This window comes from Camelina sativa, chromosome 2 (genome assembly GCF_000633955.1).
Source record: "Camelina sativa cultivar DH55 chromosome 2, Cs, whole genome shotgun sequence".
In the NCBI taxonomy this organism is placed as follows: domain Eukaryota; kingdom Viridiplantae; phylum Streptophyta; class Magnoliopsida; order Brassicales; family Brassicaceae; genus Camelina; species Camelina sativa.
The window spans coordinates 4,674,165-4,677,228 of NC_025686.1; positions in this window are offsets into that span (position 1 = coordinate 4,674,165).

Consider the following 3,064-nt stretch of genomic DNA (forward strand, 5'->3'; position numbering starts at 1 on the left):
GATTTTGTAAAGAGATCTGCTGCGTTGTCACTTGATCGGATATATTGGATATTGACTTCCTTGTTCTTCTCGAGTTCTTGAGCGTAGGAGAAGAATCTTGGAGGAATATGTTTTGTTCTGTCGCTCTTGATATAACCTTCTTTGATTTGAGCGACACAAGCTGCATTGTCTTCGTATAGTGTCGTTGGCTCCTTACTGCTGACCATTCCACTTGCATCTTTTATATGGTTTGACATGGATCTGAGCTATACACATTCTCTGCATGCTTCATGAAGCGCTATTAGTTCTGCGTGGTTCGAAGAGGTGGCGACCAAAGTCTGTTTTTGTGAACGCCACGAGATTGCAGTTCCTCCAATTGTGAAAACGTATCCAGTTTGGGATCGAGATTTATGTGGATCCGATAAATATCCTGCATCTGCAAAACCAACTAGACCAAACACAGAGTTTCTACGATACGACAATCCAAAGTCAATCGTACCTTAAAGATAGCGGAATATGTGCTTAATTCCATTCCAGTGCCTGCGGGTAGGAGCTGAGTTGTATCTTGCAAGTAAATTAGTTGCAAATGCAATGTCTGGTCGGGTACAATTTGCAAGATACATAACTCCACCGATAGCACTCATATAAGGTACTTCGGGACCAAGTATTTTTTCATTCTCTTCACAATGTCTGAATGGATCTGTATCAACATTCAGGAACCTACCAACCATTGGAGTACTCAAAGGAGTCGCTTTATCCATATAAAAGCGCTTTATAAATCTTTTTCGTATAATTTGACTGATGCACAAATACTCCATTTTGGAGATGTTCTATTTGAAGACCGAGACAAAATTTTGTCTTTTCAAGATCTTTCATTTTGAACTCTTCTTTCATATGAGTTCTAGCATCATCAATCTCCTTTTGAGTTCCAATTATATTGAGATCATCAACATATACTGCAATGATCACAAATCCCGATGAGGATTTCTTTATAAAGACGCAAGGGCATATTTCATTATTTACATACCCTTTCTTCAATAAGTGATCGCTTAAGCGATTATACTACATGCGTCCGGATTGCTTTAATCCGTAAAGTGATCGCTATAATTTTACTGCATATATCTCATTAGACTTTTCCTTTAAAGTCTCAGGAACCTTAAATCCTTATGGAATTTTCATGTGTATTTCATTATCCAATGATCCATATATATACGCTGTCACTACATCCATAAGGTACATTTCTAAATTATTAGAAGTTGTTAGACTCATGAAGTACCTGAATGTAATTGCATCCATGACCGGAGAATATGTTTCCTCATAATCAACTCCCGGCCTTTGAGAAAAACCTTGTGCAACAAGTCGGGCTTTATATCGTGTTATCTCATCTTTCTCATTTCTCTTTCTCACGAAAACCCACTTGCACCCAACAGGTTTTATATCATTAGATGCAGTGACAATAGGTCCGAAGACATTTCTTTTATTAAGGGAGAACAATTCAGTTTGCATTGCACTTTTCCANCCTTTCTTTATGGCATAATCAGGGAATTGTGATTTTAACCTGATTATTTGGGAAATGAATTTTGTGAAAGCCGTATTTCGTGTTGTCAAAAGACACACATATGACCATCTACTAGATGCGTCAATCATTACCATAAAATAACGAAATGGCCCGCATGAAGGGTGAATAGGTCCACATATATCACCATGTATTCTCTCTAAGAATATTGGCAATTCATTCCCGACTTTGGTTGGCGATGGCCTAATTATGAGTTTTCCTTGAGAACATGCATCACATGAAAACTCACCAGAACAATAAATTTTCTGGTTTTTTAACNGCCAAATTTTGTAAATGTACAATTTTCTGAACTTCCAGCTCACGTTGATTCGTAGGGGGATCAAGATGTACCAAAGATGGTGTATTCCATGTAATCTCTTTTGGTACCTGTTTAATTCCTCCCCCTAACGCTGGAAATTCATCTTCATTAAAATGACAATCAGAAAAACGTGCTGTAAACATATCACCAGTTTGTGGTTCAAGATAATTTATGATACTCGGTGATGCATAATCGACGTATATTTCCAATCTTCTTTGTGGCCCCATTTTTGTTCTTTGCGGTGGGGCAATAGGAACATAAACCGCACATCCAAAAACACGGAGATGAGAAATATTTGGTTCTTGACCAGACGTTAATTGTAAAGGGGAATATGTATTGTATGCACTTGGTCGTATTTGGACCAACGCTGCAGCATGCAATATAGCATGACCCCATATAGAAATTGGGAGTTTTGTTCTCAATATCAACGGTCTAGCAATGAGTTCTAACCGTTTAATCAAAGATTCAGCCATGCCATTTTGTGTATGAACATGAGGGACCGGATGTTCAACATCAATTCCCATTGACATACAATATTCATTAAAAGCTTGTGAAGTGAATTCACCAGCGTTATCAAGCCTTACTTTCTTTATGGCATAATCAGGGAATTGTGCTTTTAACCTGATTATTTGGGAAATGAATTTTGCGAAAGCCGTATTTCGTGTTGTCAAAAGACACACATATGACCATCTACTAGATGCGTCAATCATTACCATAAAATAACGAAATGGCCCGCATGAAGGGTGAATAGGTCCACATATATCACCATGTATTCTCTCTAAGAATATTGGCAATTCATTCCCGACTTTGGTTGGCGATGGCCTAATTATGAGTTTTCCTTGAGAACATGCATCACATGAAAACTCACCAGAACAATAAATTTTCTGGTTTTTTAACGGGTGGCCATTAGAATTTTGCACAATTTTTCGCATCATGATTGAACCAGGATGTCCAAGTCTCTCATGCCATATCTTAAACGTATTAGTAAACTTTGAGTTTACCGTAACATACGATGCGAATACATTTATTTTTGTGCAATATAATCCAGAGGATAACATTGATAATATATGTTTTTCCTCAGATTTGATGCAAAGATATTCAATGCCATTCTTATTCATAGTCTCTATATGATATCCATTTCTTCAGATATCTCTGAAACTTATCAAGTTTCGTTGAGACTTAGGGGAATATAATGCATCTTTTATTTCAAA